Here is a 16,819-nt window from a genome sequence, read left to right on the forward strand (position 1 = left end):
CTGTGTGGGTAGGTGCTGTATAGTATGCCATGGTGTGAAACTCAAATAGAAATGGGGTCACTAAACTGGACAATAAAAGATTCTTGCTAGCTGTGTATTGACTTAGTTATAAATGAAACATGTGGTTTTAATTTATTTTGTTAAATATTTTCCAGTTACATTTAAATTGATCTTCTAAATTAATTAAATTGATTAAAATTCTTTTTTCTGAATTTATTTCAAGAGAAAATCAAAAGAAACAGGAGTCCAATCGGTTAGTAGTTAGAAACCTGTCCCTTTTCCTATGCATTGTGCCACCAATAGTTTCCCTATTCCCAAAATAATTATCATAGCATTGATCCATATCAAATCTATCCATTTAAATTAAATTGGTAATTTAAATTAATTAAATAGTTTAGACACCTGAAGGCCCCATATTTAACATCTGTAGTATAGTAGAGTTGGGTGTCCCTGAGTCCCAAATCCTCTTTTAAGCTTTTTCCTAGTTGGATTACCCTAGCCAAGTCAATCTCCTATCATTTACGAAGTGCCTACTTTGGCCTAGTTAGTAAGATTGGTGGCCTAGTGGATAGAACACTGGACTTGGAATTGGCAGATTCATCTTTATGAGCTCAAATATGACCTCAGATACTTCTTTAGCTGTATGACCCTGGGCAAGTCATTTGTTTCTCCTCTGTAAAATGAGCTGGAGAAGGAAATGGCAAACCATCCATTATCTCTCCCAAAAAACCCCCAAATGGGAGTCAGATAACACTGAAACTCAATAACAATAATGTCTTAGTCACTGGGTAAGTCATGGAAATAAAAAGAAAGGCAGAAGAGAGACTCCCTGCTTTCAGGGAGCTTGTGGTTTATTGGGGGAGACATGTAAATTGTTACGTGTAAACAAGTTTTATATATATATGTTAAGTTGTTAATTTCAGGAGGACGACACTGGTATTCAAAGGACTGGCAAAGATTTTTGTAGAACTTTGTTCTCTTCACTCACTTTTCATTTGTACAATGGAGATAAAATCAACTGGCTTCTTGTGATGGTGGTGAGGATCCATCAAGATAAAATGTGGAGCGCTTTAAGCTATTATATTGTTGTTATTAATGAAGGTGGAACCATGGAACCTTTCCTACAAACAAAAGAGGTGGGATAGAACAGGTCTAGCTGAGGGAACTCTTGTGGCTGTGGATGAGCTGTGTGGTTTCAAGAGAAAATCCTTTAGGGACCCAAATGGAATTGAGGCCTTCAGGGGATTCTGGGGGCACTGCCAAAGGAAATTCCTCCATCCTCATTGCTTGTGGCTAGTCCTTTCTGCCTGGAGGTAGCCAGGTGACTCAGTGCTAGGAGTGTTGGGCCTGGAGTCTGGAAGGACTCAGTTCACATATGATGAAAACTCAGACATTACTGGGGGGTATAATCCAGTTTCTTCATCTGTAAAATGGAGATAATAATAGCAACTATTTCCCAGGGTTATTATGAAGATCAAATGAGATAAGAAATGTCTAGTGCTTATCCCATTGTGCCTGGCACCTAGTAAGTACTATGTAAATGTACTTTGGCCAACTTCAGTACCTTGTTGCCCTGATTTGAGCTGTAACTAGAATGAGGTGACAGGGATTTTAATTCAATTAAATTCCACAAGTATGTACAAACAAAAGAAAATGGTTCCTTCCCTCTAGAAGCTCATTTTCTAGAGAAGAGAGCTGCCTGTAAAGAGGGCGATGGTAGGAGGGGGATTGAGGAGGGGAAGGACAACTTCCAGAAGGTCTTCCTCCCAGAGGTGTCTCTCAAATTGAGCCTTCTTGAAGGGCTTTGCCTCCTAGACACTGAAATATAAAAGGAGTAAACTGGACTTGCACTTCTGCAATGTTGAAACCAACTGAGCTTAGCTAAAAGTAGGAAGCTACAAAAGGGAGTGTTTCCTCCCAACCTGCTCCACCCCATCCTCAGTACAGTTGATTTTACAGTTGAACACATTTCCTTGTTTAGGTGCAGGGTGTCTTGGGGCTACCCCATCCCCTTGGGGCCCTGGGATCTTCCCCAGCCCTTCAATGAAATTGTCCTGCTTGCCCAAGTTGATCCTACCCTCCCAAGGCTTTCACATCATCTTCCCCCACCCCCCTTTAATATATGGTGTCCCCCCTCCCCCCTCCCCCCATACTATCCAGCATCTTGAAGTCATTTTAAAAAAATAAACAGATGCTTACTTTGCCTTAGAGTGATTGCTTAGAGTCTCCATCCCCAATCATATTCCCCATTGACCCATGTGATTAAGCAGTTGCTTTTCTTCTGTGCCTGAAGTAGTTTTCTGAAATATCAGAAATTCTGGTTAGGAAGCAACAGGTCCATAGTTACTAGTGACCACAAGCAAGTTGCACATCATCTATATATAGAGAGAATATTTGCCCCAGAATCATTGTGAGGATCAAAAAAAAAATTTTTTTTAAGTACATAAAACCTTTCCATTATTCCACACTAGGGTTTACTCTAGATATAAGCTGTTGTCTTCACCCTCATCAGTTATTGGGTTAGGCAGGGAATAGGGACTTCCAGCTTAGAAGTTATCTAGTCAAAGGCAATGTAGATTCTCATTTTATAGAAGATGGAGGACTAGAGGGATTGTCATTGTCCAAGGTCACCCACATAAGTCGTAAGCATCAACACCTTTGGTTCTGTGTCCTCCCCCCCAATGGTTTGCAAGCAGGAGAGATTTTCCAGTGACTTCATCTCCATGATTAGCCTGTCCCGCGTTGGAAGGCTATTTGAAGCTCCAGCAAGCCCTCTTCCTTTCTCATCTCCCTGCTCTCCTACTTCTGGGTTCTTGCAAGTCTGTAGGAAATAGGGTTGGCAGTTCCCCCCACCCTCTGGAGCCCAGTGCTAGGAGAGGGCTGGCCTTCCATAGAAGGTGAATGGGGAGGCTGCTCATGGGTTTAGTTTGTGGGCACACTGAAGGAAGACGACTAATCCCTACCTTCAACATATCTTTGGTTTAAAAAATTAATTTTTCTCAGTTTGGGAGCACTTACTATCTCTTCGTCCCACCCCTTCCCTACCCTCTGGTGAGAAATAAAAACCCTGGTGCCCAGCATGCACAGCCAGTGAAACCCATTCCTCCTGTTCTTCTGCTGATGGGGCTGGTCACTTCTTGCCTCTGCCAGCAGGTGTCAGTGGCTGCCTGAGAGCACTGGGGGGATGAAGGGTAAGGCTAGAGGGGTTGGATGGTGAAGATCAGCCTCAGCATTGCAGATCATTCGTGTCCTGGGGCATCAGCCCCAGCAGCCCTGCTCCTCGACGCGTTGACCACGGAGTTGGCACCGGCCTGGGTTGCTTGTTGACAGCTTGATGCGGCCAGCAGCCCCTGGCTCTTGAGTTCCTCACAGCAGAGCAAACTAAGGCCAAAGGTTAGTGGCCAGGGAGCGATATTAGCAGGCCTTAACTGAGGCAGCCACCCACTACTTTCCTTGCTCTGGTCCAGGCGGGTGCCTGGGAGTCTGGTTCTTTGGCCCTGAGCTGCTTTTTCTCCTCCTTTTGCTACGCAGCCTTTCTGAAAACATGCATGTGGCTCTGGGGAACATGCTTTGATTCTTCCTCTTACTGTTAACTGGCTTTCTTCTCCCACAAAGCGATTTTCACTGTGCTGGCAGTCGATTTAATATTGTCTGTATCTTGGATGTGTTGTGATTTACATTTGATTTTTAAGCATAATTAGAAATGCAAGGAAGGCTTTGTGTCTTACCTCTCTGCTTCAACTATTTATGGCAGGCGATGCAAATGAGAAGAACTATGAATATTAAAGATTGGAGTATGTTACAAAGTATCACTGTCTTTAATGAGTTCAGTAATAGGTGCAGGGCTGTGCAGGCATTTTACTGAGTTGGATGGGTAGGGGGAGGTGGTTAGGCCAAATCCTCTTTTTCTTTTTTTTGGATCTTTGCATCTGGAAACTCCCATGTCAAACTGGGTTGTTTAAAAAAATTGGAACCCTATCCCTTTACTTCCCCCCATGAAATTAGAGATGAATTCTTGGTGCTTTTCTATAGGTCCGATCCATTTCTCCTTCAGCAGCTGTTGAAGATGGAGGAAGGGGAATTTCATTCAATGTCCTTTTAAGAAGCTTGCTATGGATGCAGGATAGGAATTAAGTGATGGGTTGGGGAAACGGGAGAGAGGGAGAGAATGCACGCCTGTCGATACTCAAGACCAGTCCAAACCAGGAAAAGGCAGATGGAGACACTGAATTTTTCATGCCCCTCTACTTAGCACTTTCAGATCTCCCAGAGCATCATGGGAGCCCAGTTTTGGGGAGACTGGGGAAATAAATATCTGGGGTGATTTGGTGAAGGACTAGGGTTGGGAGGGGCATGGAGAAACAGGGAGAGACAAGCCTGGTTTTCATACAGAGCAAGGGAAAGGTTTTTAAGTTATTAAACTGTGCCCAAGGGAGGCAGTCTTTAAGCTTAAGTTATTTAAATTACAAATATGGGTGAGAGAGATTGTCAGCTCTATTCAAAACACTGTTTAAATTCTTTTGAAACATTCTAGAACCATTTTGTAACAGTGAAGAGATTCACACACTCCAAAGGACTTGGCCCTTGGTTTGTGCAAATAGCTTTCAGAGCCTCTCCCCAGGCAGCCAAATTGGGGGCTGGGTTTGCTTTTGGTGGGGGACAAGCAGGAACTAGGTCGCTCCTTAGAAGGAAAGTCATACTGCAGGGATGATTGAGGAGGATGGGGGGGGTAGAGGGGGAGTGAGTCTCTTTTTCTTTCTCCTATATTAACTGAGGTCCACAGCCTCTGACATCAAAGGGCAGGGAAACCCACCCAATTCTATTCCTCTGCCTGCTGGTTTAATTGCTGCTGGTGTTTTTATTTTTTTGTTTGTTGCTGTTTTGTTGTATTCCTTCCCCCAATGTGAAAGTCACAATATTGAGATTTTAAATATGCAGGTAAGGACATATTTATGGTAAACTTTCACTCACAAAAGCCTGGGCCTCCTGTTTAGGTTAGGTGGCTTCCCTTCCCCCTCTCCCTCCCCAAATAAATCTAGGAACTTAAAATGCTTGGTTTGGCAGGGATCCTTTGGATCCCTAATCATGTGATCCATTTGTAAACCGAATGCAATGACTCCCAAGTTCATTAATGAATCTCACCCTAAGGGAGAATTTAGATGAGGAACATCCCCCCTTCCTATTAAGTAGGGTACCAAAAGCTGAAAAGGACCTTAGTCATGAGTTAGGCTAACTAGCCTCCAATTGACCATGTGCCATTTTACATGTTAAGAAGCTGGAGCTCAGAGAGGGAAGTGACTTGCCCCAAGTCAAATGGTCAAGCTGGTTAGTATGGTAGACTTGAGAACATCTTTCCCTCTACCAGACTCTGCCCTTCTGTCTCTTTTCCCTCTTGTTGGGTGTGTCAGCATTATTCTGCTTGGCTGCTAAGCCAGCCCTCCCAAACAAAGGAGGACTTAAGTTTATTAGATTCAGGTGAGGACCCAGCCCTTCTATTTCAGGCACATAAAATCCTGGATGCATTGGGTCAGAAGAAACTTGTAATATGGACTAGAGCTGTTGTGGAAATTTAAAGTTCATGTTGCAGAAAGGTGCCTGCACCCTAATTTATCATACCATCAGGAGCCTCTTTGACATAGCATAATGACAATAGGTAACTCCCTGTTGGGGAGCCTTAATGGGCAAAAATCAAGAAATCTAAAATTTATTTGCAGTACAGTAACATTTTTCTGTCATAGAGGGGTTGTTAGTGGATGAGTCTCTTTTATTTGGGGGCTGAGAGAATGAACTTTTGAGGATTCTGGCTTGTCCTTTTCCATGGAAAAAAAATACCATCCTTCAGGGCAAATGTTTGGACATGTGTAAAATGATGTTATAATTCATGCCTTTTGTGAGGCATGCCTTCTGGTAGTCTGATGCCATTCTGCTGTTGGATATTTTTTTAAGCAGCTATTTGTTCTCTAATGGGTGGGAGCTCTCATGGAAGTGTGCCCTGGTTCACAAAATCAGGAACCCTGGGCCCTACTCGGCTCTAAAACTCAACTGTGGGACCTTGGGCAAGTCCTCTTATCTCTCATAATCTCAATTTTCCCCAGCTTGCTTTTTCAATTTCACAGGCCTGTTAACAGCATCATACAAGATAATGGATATATAAATCAATTAAGAAAAGTGTCCAGCAGATTTAAAATACAAGAGTTTATTGTTTTATTTGGCCCTGGGAGAACCAGCCTTCGTAGCTCAGCTCCCGCAGAAGGCTCTTTCTGCTCACCTGGGTCCCTATAGGGAAGCTAGTGTTTCCATTAACAAGAAAGCCCTGTTGCAGCTGTGGCCTCACTTTGGAGAAGCTTGAAAGTTTAATGCCTAACTGGATCCTCTGGCCAAAACTTTCAGGCAGCATCTGCTGCTCCCCAGGAAGTGGTACCAAGCTGAGCTCCATCCAAAGAGCCTCAGAACAAGTGAGCCACCCTCGAAGGGTTAACTGCGCTACAGCCCGGCTGTCTCTTCACGGGGGGAACAGGCAGTAGCCAAAAGTAAGAAGTCATTAATTTGAGCCTGAGATGTAAGCAAAGTTCCCTTCTTTTATGCAGCCTGGGTAACTGTAGACCTCTCAGGCAGTAATTGAAAAGTGAAGGCAATTGAATTACAGGCTGCTGTCCAAACTGAATGCACTTTTTTTTTTTTACAACCTCCATTGCATCAGAACTAGGCAGTATTCCTGATGCCCTGATGTTCTCATATGTGTTAATGCTGACTCATAGACTAACTTGCACAAGGAGAAAAAAAAAATTCCAGGCATCTCCACCATACTAGGTAATGAGCCGGAGCAGGGAGCAGAGACTGAGGTTCCGTAAGCTCTTCTAATTGACCTTTTAAGATGCTTCCTTATTTTTTGATGGTTAGGACCCTGCTATATTTGCTGAGAGGACCCTGTCATTTGCTGAGGCTGGAGAGATGCTGTGGGGTGCGGCATGGTACCTTAAAACTGGTGTTGGGGTGGGGAGGGAGAGGAGATGTCTATGCAAAGCCACAGAAGAAACAAAGGTTATAAAATGTATTATCTGACAGTTGCATATTTGAGGTAGGGGGGCTTAGGGGATGTGGGGACAATTATAATAGAAAGCAGAGAAGATAATTTCTGTCCCTCTTGATGGAGTAATTTTCAAGATTCTCCTTCCCCTCCTCCCCTTCTGCCACCTCAGAAGGTGCATGTGTTTTTAATGCTTGTGAGTTTGCCTGGGTCCAGAAAGCTCTTATTAGATTCTTAAAATTAAATCCTGCAAAATAATTTAATTTCTCTCGCCTCCCGTTCCCTCCCTGGTAGTAATCTGGAAAGATTAAATGTTGCATTCTTCCAGTGTGCTTTGCAAGCTTCTTTAGAATCTGTGGTGGATGAGGGGAAAGCTGGGGGTGGGGTAGGGGGATGGAATTTAATTAAAAAATAATGGGGCTCGTGTGTACTTCCCCGATTGAATTACTGCACTTTGGTGATGGAACTCTATCTAAGTTTATGACCTCTAAGTGCAAGTATTTTAAGTGTTTCTTGAAGGCTCTATAAGAACCCAACTTACCTTCCCAGGACCACTGGTTCCTGAGTGAGTGTTATAATAGTTCAATTCTGGTCCCAGAGTTCTTTATGTGGCTTGGCTGGGGGGGAGGGGAGTCTTCCTCAGCTTGGGCTTTATAGGATAGGAGCAAATATTTTTTTTACTCTTTCTTCTTAATCTCCTCCATCCCCATTACCCATCACCATCCCTGCTCACCCCATTCCTTGGAGAATTCCAAATTATTTCATCATCATCATCATTATAATAGTATACTCATTATAATAGTATACATTTATATTAGCTTTTACAATTTGGAAGGAACTTTACAGGAATCAGCATCAACAGCCCCATGAAGACAATAGGCATTCTTATCCCCATTTTACAGGTGAGAAAACTTGAATCTATAGGGGGTTAAGTGATTTGCCCTGGGTTGCAAAGTGAAATTTCCTGAAGATTTGAACCCTAGCCCTCTTCTGGATTCCAAGTCCAGTGTATGGTCAAATTGCCTCTTGTCCTAAGAGCTGGGTGTTGCAGCTGATATAGAGGTAGATTGAGCTAGAAGCCTAAACTGCATTAGTACAAGGTTCTAGATGGAACTCAGCCAAACTTTTGCCTTTCTCCTTGGATTTGCCATACCCCACTACTCTCCACCTATAGCCTTATAGTCTGTCCACCAGATTCTTCTTTCCCTCCAAAAAGAAGAGCTGCTGCTTCTTGAGTTTGGTCAGGTGGGTGGTTTGGCAAGGGATTGAACTGAATCTCTAGGGAAGGCTGAAATAGACCTTTGCATTGCCTAGAATTTGATCTCTGACTTCCCCAGAACAAGTTCTGCAGAGAAGAAGCTCTCACTATACATACCCACTCTTTTTCCTTGTCACTTGCCCCTTTCTCTTCCCATCCCATCCTCCCAGATTTTGGGTTCCTTGAGAATAGACCTTAATTATGACTTAATTGTCATATAAAAGTTGATTAGGTTGCATAGTTCTGTAGGTTTTCAGAGAAAGAAAATGAATGAAAGAGGGAGGGAAGGGAGGAAAGGGGAAAGCAGGAAGTATAAGAAGATCAGAGTTAAAAAGATACTAAAAAAAAAGAGGCCATCTAGTTAAGTATTTTCATTTTACAGATGAGGAAAACTGAGATACAGAAATAACAAACAGCTAAGCCTGGATTCGGACCCTTTTTCCTTCAAATTTCATTTGAATAGAAATATTATACTTTAAAGAGTGGGAATGAGAACTATATTGGGGTGGGGGATACAGAGAAATTGAAATGGAGCCTAATTGAAACATGTGTTTCTATATTTTTATTATTATTATATGTATATTATATATACATATATATAATATTATTATATTATACTATGATTGTTGAACTTAGGTAACAGGAAGAAATCAATATCAACAAACATTCATTGAGCATCTGTATGACTCCCTGCCACTATCTTCCTTCAAAGGTGCCTTGTACAGATTTCCATCCCCTTCAGAGGGGAGGGAGGGATCCATAGTTCTCTCAAGGTGGTCCTGGCTAATAATGGCCGATTGTGTCTCTTCTCGAAGATAAGAACTTTGTGTGTCCTACAAGAAACTTCCTAGAGCCTATCTTTTAAATCAAAGGAAGGACTTGAATGATGAAAATCTCAAACTCCAGGAGTTTGGCCATTTGTCTTAGATTTCACCCCATAAGTGGTCTCTATTTGGACTGGGGGAGGCTTTGGCCTCATGGACTCCCATGTTTGATGGAGACAGGTGCTTTGGCTCCTATGCCAAAGGAGAGAAGTCTGATAGGGACCTACTCATATATTGTCCTATACCCTTCCTGACTAGAATAAAAAAAGTTTCGAGAGCTCTCAGATCTGGTAGTACATTAGATAGAAGGGATAGGTTTGACCTGATCAAATCTTCCTTCTTCCTAGCTATGTGACCCATAACAAGTCACTTAAATGAAATTGGTTGTTGTGACAGCCAAATAATATAATAATTGTAAAATGTATAGAACAATGTTCAGCACATGGTAAGAACTATAGACTTTATTGTGGTTAGAATAACAACTAATAACAGCATTTAAAGATCTGCAAAGCGCTTTACACATATTCTAACTTGAGTCTCACAACAACTCAATGAAGTAGGTATTACTGGAATTGTTCCCATTTTACAGTTAGGAAAACTGGAGTTGAAAGAGTGATTTGTAGTCACATAGCTAGTAAATACAGAAAAGAGATGGAAATAGCCCAGACCTCCCTGATCCCCTTGGTGCTCTCATGAATGGGTACACAAGCAGGAACAGCGAGAAGTCAGAGGCAGCATTTGAACTTATGTTTCTGCAGAGTTTCACATTTGACATTCATTTGATAGCAGCCTGCTTCTTCTCACTGCATCTCAGCTCATGTATAGGTAGGCCAATGATTTCCACTTTCACAGGCAAAGGAGTCTGATGCTCAGAGATGAAATCTCAAACTTACAGTGAATAAATCTAAAAAGTGTGAGGGTAAACTGAGGGTTCAGCTTTGGGGAAAGTGAATGGAACATCTTTAAGATTAAACTCTAAGGGTAATGAGTTGGCACTGTTGATAGAGCACCAGTCAAATATGGCTAAGATATTTCCTCATTTTGTGACCCTTGGCAGTCACTTAATCCCATTTTTCTAGCTTTTCCCCTGCTGGCTTAGAGTTGTTACTAAGACAAAGTAAGAGTTTAAAAAACAAACTGGTTTTAACTCTTATTCCCTACCCCCTGTACCCTCTTTGACTCGCCTTCTTCCCACCAGTGCCATCAGTTAGAAATGATCTTAGAAATATCCTCTTCCAAATACAAGAATCCCATTTCCAGCTTTTCCTTTGCATAAGGAATGTATTACCTTTTCCCACTATTCTAAGACTCCAGGTTTGATGATACCTGATCATGGGAGTGCCAAGGGAATTGGGGAGGTCTTGGCTAGTTCTATCTCTTTTCTGTATCTCGATCTGTGGGCTCTTATTCTTAACCCCTTCTCTTTTCCTATTTTTATATTAGAAGATAATTTCATATTAATAACTTGTTCTTATGAATGAAAGGCAGAGAAAGCAGTTCAGCAGAATTAACCAACTCATTCTAAAAATCTGGCATATGCAGTATTCTATAACTATAGTCCTCTAACTCTTCAAAGAAGCTGAGAGGGAGGTACCATCTCATTACTCCTCTCCCACCCCCCACCCCCCTCTTGTTGAATGTTTGGGTCAGGGAGAGCTGTCAATTCTGTGTCCTGATTTTTTTTTTTTAAAGCCCTCAAAGGGTAAGCAAAACCTTTTTTTTTTCTTCTAAAGTTCAGCTTTGTTTCAGTCCCTGCCAAGGCTTCTAAGAATGCAATTTAAAACCAGCGCCTTTCTTTCCTCTCCCTCTCTGTGAATAAACGCGCTGTTGAACATTGGTGGGTTGTAGTTAAGCCTCCATGCTTCACAGGTTGCTTAAGGACAAGGCAGCAAAACTGCCTAATTGTCTTGTGGTCCCCTGGGGAATGTGACAGTCGCATCGTTTTCTAGGTGAATAATCTTTACTTCTCAGGGGAAGTTTGTCTGGCCCTGAACACTAGGGTATTTAAGTGGAAAGTTAGGGGGAGAGTGGGAGGAGAAAGAGGAGAGGAAAAACCCCTGAAATGGTGAGATTTTGGCTAGCTTACCTGAGTTTGTGATGAGGTCTGTGGTTTTTCTCTTTGAAGGGAGCTCCTGTGCAATCAGATGATATACCTACTTGTTTTCCTCACTGATGGATGGGCATTGGGCTTGTGTGTTTAAAAAGGACTTGGAAAATAACCTTGCAGGTCAAAAGTTTTCCTGGGAGTCTCAGTTCCCTAGTTCCAAACATAATTATAGGAGTTTGGACTAGGAAGTGATACAGTGGAATATATAATGTCCCTCTAGAAAAGATTAAAGTTTAGAGGGTGAACTGCCTGGTGTGGAGTGAATCTCTTGCTGGAAGGGTCCTTTTCATTGGCTTTATATCCTATATTTTGGTTTGGACTTAGAACTGAAATCACAATCAGAACAGGGATCTCCTGGTATGAAAACCCCTTCCATCAATGCATGTTTTTAATTTGATCTTAGAAAACTGCCCAGGCCACTGAGAGAATAAGTCTTTTGCTCTTGGTCACACAGTTGGGGTATGTTAAAGACTCAACTTGAACTAAGATTTTCCCAACTATCAAGCCAGTCCTCTGTATTCTCCCTCTCTTCCAAGAGAGCCATCCATTCTAACAAGAAGAAAAAAGAAAAATTAAATTAAAATAAACTACATTAAGAAAGTCTTGACATATAGAGTATTCCACTCCCCCTCCCCACCCCCCACCCTAGTTGCTTACTTTAAAAAAAAAGGCAAGGGGCAGAGTTGGGTAGTTCAATGGACAGCCAGGTCTAGAGATGGGGAGTCCTAAGTTCAAATCTTGCCTCAGATACTTCCTGGTTGTGTGACCCTGGGCAAATCACTTAACCCCCTTGCCTAGCCTTTACCACCCATCTACCTTAGAACCAATACATTAATTCTAAGTTTGTTTTTTTTTTTTAACATAAAAAAAGGGATGAGTGCTAAATCTCATCCTGTCTTTTAGACAAAACCTGATCATTATCCTTTTGAAGACTAAATTAGTTTCAGTTATTTGGTTGATCTTTGTTTATATTGTCCTGAAATATATTATATTTCTTCCTGATGCTGCACAGCTCTCTTCCCTTCATGGCTTTCCCATGCTTTCTATATTCATATTTGTTTCTTACAGTAGTGTAATATTCCGTTCTATTTGTGTACTTCAGCTATTAGTTTAGCTCTTCTACAATTGTGTTTCCAGGTCTTTGTTACTACTAAAGAAATACTGGTATCAATATTTTGGTGTCCATGGAATCTTAACTTTGTTCTTGACTTCCTTAGGAGCCTCTGACTCCTAGAAGTAGGGGTAGAATCTGGCTATTTTAGTCACTTTCTTTTATGTACTTCCAAATTGCTTTCTAGAATGGTCAGACCATTCATAGTTCTACCAGGGATAGTGTCAGTTGTGTGCCTGTCTTTCCATAATCCTTCCAACATTGACTTCTCATATATCTTTTCCATTTAGAGAAGGACATTCTTAAACACTGGATCTGTAACCCCTGCAAAGTTATTCTAATTATTCAGGTGAACTACTTTGGTTTGTGGAAGAGAGCAATGCCATGGGGTTCTGTGAAAAAAAATTTTTTTTTTCCTTTGAACTCACTCAAAGAAGGCAATCCTATAGAGCTGTGGATTCTGTCATCTCACCCAACAACTTACAATGATGTTTCATTCCTTTCTAGCCTTGAGTGAAAGTGCATATTGTGAGGTAGATGGGGGTAGAAGTTCATAGTCTCATTAGGACTTTACTATTTGATAAAGTGCATAGTGCAGGCTCCAAAGATCTGTGAACTCTCAGAATAGAAGAGGCTTCCATATGAGAGCTGATTGTTTTTATGGGAGACTCCATGGTAGATTGTAGGATTTTGAACTTGACCTTTAAAGATAGATCTAATTTTAGTTAGATGTAGAGGAGACAAGAATACCATGACCAAAATACGGATGGGATTAGTTACATATGATCCAGGAAGAGACCCACTTGGAATGTGGAGAGCTAAGTTGAAATCTTACTATTAAGTGTAGCTCTTGGATGACAATCTGAAGAGTTTTTGTCTTTATCCTGATATACAAGGAAAAGTTGAGTTACCTTTCAGAGAACCCTTGGCGGTGGGGAGAAAACATTGATTCTGTTGTCTTTGTGTGTCAGCTCTAGAAATTTAATATGGTATGGGTGTGTAGCTAGAATGGTTAGGAAAACTTATTCTGTCCTCCTACTCCATGTACTCCAGAAATTTTGTCTGTTTTCCAGATAGAGGCATTGGGAAACACCATACTCCTCCCTATGCATTGGAGAGATTCATTCTCTGATGCTGCTGAGCTCAGCCATTTTTTTTCTTATCCCCAATCATACCACTTGTCTCCGTACTCGCCCCTGATAGTTGTCATCAGCTTAATATTGGTGGTGAAGAAAGACCACGCATAATCTCCCCTTCCGAGTACCTTCACTTGGACAGCTCCCTGCTCAGAGTTCCTTCCACACACCTGGATTTCTTCAAGCTCTCTATTCATCTTGTTTTTATCTAGTTTTCTTCGGAAGCCAGGGCCTGTGAGTGAATAGGGAGGCACCAGCTGGCTCATTCTTTAGTCTCCCATCTCCTCTGAAAGGAGTTCTTAGGCAGAATGGGGGAGGAGGAGAAGAAAAAGCAGTGAGAATGTCCCTGTCCCACGATCAGTTTCTCAGACACATGTCTCCAGGGGTTTTCTCTCAGGGAAGCACCCCTTCTTTGCCTTTCTTCTTTCCTCCCTTCCATGAGAACTCATTTTTAAATGTTTATAGTTTCAGGGATTTGGTTCTGTGGGGGCAGTAACCTAATCATTAAGCCTTTATAATTGTACAAATATTAATACTATTAAGAGATTGTCTCGTTAAAAATAATTTTTATCTTCATAAGAATCCTTTTATAGAATGAAGATCAATGATATTATCTCCATTTGATGTCCCAGAATGTTTCGTATATAGACACAGACAGACAGACAGACAGACAGACAGACAGACACACACACACACACATCCTGTGGAGAATGAAACTGGGGCCTGAAGCAGTGAAGAACTTGCCCAAGGTCACATAGGAAGTAACCTAGAAAGGCAGCCCTACCCCTAAGTCTCTTACTACCAGAAAATCCAACCATTTGTTGTATACTGAGATGCAAATTGACCAGGAAATTGGCAGTTTGTAGTGCCTGGTGGGAGAGTGGAGAAAGGAGTGATAGGGTCATTGAGATAGCTCAACACACTGTGGACAACATTGGTTCTAGTACGAAGGGGATTCTGGTATGATGGACCTGAGTAGGAAAAGCCTTAGTTAGAATTCTTGTTTTCTAAATCCAGCTCCTCCTTGTTCTCCCCCCAGGCACCCCTGCAGTTCCTTCTCTTTCCTCTATTACATCTGCAGTCCTGAAGTTAATGTATTGGAGGTCCATTGAACAGGAAAATACCCAGTGCACGTATACTTCTCGTAACTAGGAAGTGGTTGGGCAGGGGTCCAGGGTATCTATCTCCATGCATGGTTTTTGAGCAACTTTGGAATCCAGGTACTTGAGGCATTTCAGGCAATAGAAGCTGGGGAGAAGATTTAAAAAAAAATCAAGAATTTCATCTCTAGTCCTAGGAGGAGTAGAATCAGGGCTCTATAGGTGTAGAATAGACAGGTCCTTTCCCAGAAAAAGGCCCAAACTCCGCTCAATACATGTTAAATACTTTTTGAATCTGCAGTGAGGAGACAATGTGACTAGGATTTCATTACTTACGCAAATGGATTTGCTTTTAGTGGATGGAGCCGCAGCCTGAGAGCTGTTCCCGTGGGGCAGTCATCGTAGTTCCTGCAGCTGAAAATGTTTTTCCAGTGTGTTAAGAAAAGGCGGTGAAGGTTTTTAGTGAGTGGAAGAGATGGGAGACTTGGAAATTTTTTTTGTCCAGGTGGAAACATTTTGGCTCAGGTCTGTTGTTCCATCACATTTCAGAAAGTTGCATTTTGAAAGAAGGAATAAGATTAGGGAGATTTCTCAAAGAGGAATTGGAAATAAAATGCCAAACTTGAATTGAAGGAACAGAGGTCAGTGACCAAAAAGCTTACAATTTGGGACTAGGATGTCTTAATTGTCAAGGTGTTTGTACAGATGGTCGGTGTATGGACTTTTCTATTTTTCCTTCTTTTTTTACTACCTTATTCCTGTGTTTCTCTCTGTCTCTTCTGTTTGTCTTTTTGATAGCTTCTCCCACCTCTTATGTTTTCTATTTCTCCTCCTTCCCTTCTCCCCAAAACATCCCTTTCTGCCTCTCTCTCTCTGCCTCCTTTTGCTCTACTCCCGACTCATTTCCTGCTCTCCCTGGAGGAGTTAAGCAGGGGCGATGCCAACTCTGCAGACTGTTTGGAATAGTTTAAATGCTTTGACACTCTGGATGTACTAGATGGCAGGGGAGGCAGTTTACTGGGTAATTCATATGCAAAACTGCACTATAAATTTAAAGCCTGTCTCAGTTGCCGTGGCACCACTAAGCATTTCATCAGCGTACAGTACAGTATTTCTGCCATCTTTGTTTGCATTGCAGTGAGTCATCAAAAGTCTGTCTTGTACCAACACTCGGAGCCGTGCATTCCTCTGGCTCTGAGATTTCGCTGTTTTTAAAGCTTCAGTTTGAAGTTGGCATTTACTCCGGGTCCCTAATCAAAGACGGCTATTCATTCCCCAGAGCAGCCTGAATGTTCATCTGCATCCGGCCTGTTCATTTAGATGCCGTTCGCTGCCTGGGAGATTGGACTGGCTAATGTAGCCTCAGCTCCAGTAGATACAAACGGAGGGCTGGAGACTTTCCCCCCCCTCCCTCCCCCTGCTACCCCTCCGCCCTGAGTGCACGCTCTCCTCCGTTTGCTGCAGTTCCCGTAGAGGCACAAGTCACTTAGCCAGCCTTTGGCGGTGACAACCTACAGTCCCGCGGTATCCTAAGGTAGGTTCGCCAGCCAGGAGACAGGGAGCCAGTAAAGTTCTTTCTCCAGAGTGTTCTGGCTTCTCTTGGACCAGCAGCACAGTGAGATTGCCTGTCTGGCGGCTCGTCTTTCTGCCTTCTTTCCTTCCTTCCTGCTCCTCATCTCTGCAGATAGGACTGGACTTATGTTTTTTAGAACAGAGCAGCCCTTTGTGTAGGACTTCTGGCCTTTTTTGAGTTGAATGTTTTTATTTATCTCCCCCTGAGGCGCACCCCCCCCCCCCCCCCCCCCCAATTCACCTTCCCCCTATTCGAATTTATTATCACGTAAACATCTCTTGAGTCCCTCTGCGGGGTTTTCATGGCTATCCAGGACAGGGCTGATCTTGGTCCAGCATTGTTCCCCACCCCCATTTTCAGTATCTTTACATTTCTGGCAGGCTGGGGTTGGGATTTCCCCTGTAGCAATTAGGTGGGCTGGGGTCTCTTAAGTTTGGACAGCATGTGTTGTGTGTCTGTGCATCTTCTGGTTAGTTTGTAACTCATTTGCTGGTTCAGCTCAGACCAGCCAGTTTGGTTTGGAGACTTAACTGTTTGGATGCTTGATTGGAGGGGTCAGGGAAGGGGGTATCTGGAAGCTAGAATGCTCCTTAGGGTGGGAAGGTTCTATGTTCCTTAAAATAGCTGATTGGAGGCCAAGGCTGAAAAAGCGGTAGATGTCGGAGTGTTTCTGGGGGGGAAGG

General features: G+C 42.5%; 1 protein-coding gene across 7 annotated transcripts in view; it reads left to right on the forward strand.

Moving 5' to 3' along the window:
- NACC2 (NACC family member 2) overlaps nucleotides 1-16,819 on the forward strand; it is a 131,951-nt gene that overhangs the window by 71,752 nt on the left and 43,380 nt on the right. Inside the window, exon 1 of one of the 7 annotated variants that reach the window (XM_007475328.3) lies at nucleotides 3,826-4,938. The exons of 4 other annotated variants lie outside the window; for them this stretch is intronic. The gene's annotated coding sequence lies outside the window, so the exon portion shown is untranslated. Of the gene's footprint in view, nucleotides 1-3,825; nucleotides 4,939-15,592; nucleotides 16,098-16,819 lie in introns of those variants that run through there. 2 more of the 7 variants (XM_007475329.3, XM_056812706.1) reach the window with 2 other exon arrangements.

This window comes from Monodelphis domestica, chromosome 1 (genome assembly GCF_027887165.1).
Source record: "Monodelphis domestica isolate mMonDom1 chromosome 1, mMonDom1.pri, whole genome shotgun sequence".
Lineage (NCBI taxonomy): Eukaryota > Metazoa > Chordata > Mammalia > Didelphimorphia > Didelphidae > Monodelphis > Monodelphis domestica.